The sequence below is a fragment of the Penaeus monodon genome, chromosome 29, assembly GCF_015228065.2.
Source record: "Penaeus monodon isolate SGIC_2016 chromosome 29, NSTDA_Pmon_1, whole genome shotgun sequence".
Classification (NCBI taxonomy): Eukaryota; Metazoa; Arthropoda; class Malacostraca; order Decapoda; family Penaeidae; genus Penaeus; species Penaeus monodon.
The window spans coordinates 26237240-26237808 of NC_051414.1; the positions used below are offsets into that span (position 1 = coordinate 26237240).

General features: G+C 33.0%; 1 protein-coding gene across 1 annotated transcript in view; it reads right to left on the reverse strand.

The window, feature by feature from the left end:
- The window catches only part of LOC119592083 (longitudinals lacking protein, isoforms H/M/V-like), a gene marked incomplete at its 5' end in the record, with an annotated part of 7218 nt that overhangs the window by 4742 nt on the left and 1907 nt on the right, over positions 1–569 (reverse strand).

Here is a 569-nt window from a genome sequence, read left to right on the forward strand (position 1 = left end):
TCATTTCCTTCTATGAAATACCTTAAAAGTGTTGCTCTATGGTAAAATCAGACCGTTTCCTTGATAACATTGTCTCCAGGAGTAGGGTTGACTCCTCATCATACAAGAAAATATGGAAATTAATATACTCTGGGAACTGGCATGAAAGCAATACCCCCTTATTCCAAAAATTTACAAAGTTGATGGAGAGAGCGTTATCAAGTCAACAAATTTTCCAATCATTTTACTGATTTAGTAAGACTATAGTCATTCTTATGTTTAATCACTGATCCTATCTTTCTACATTCCACTAAATATAATGTACTCAAAATACATAAGAATGAATCTATCAGTAAACAAGCAAAGAAAATGCCACCCTAAAACTGTTAAGCTCTCACAGAATAAAGGGTTATGCATGTGATCTAGGCCAATATCAGGGTTATCTACTTCGAAGATATAGTTACACACTGTAATATCAAGTGCATTCTCTAGATCATTATTTTACAGATTAATGATATCTAAATATAAAACCAGGAAAATGTATTCTAACTCTGCTTATCATCAGCCTAGCACATACAGTACCAGAATTC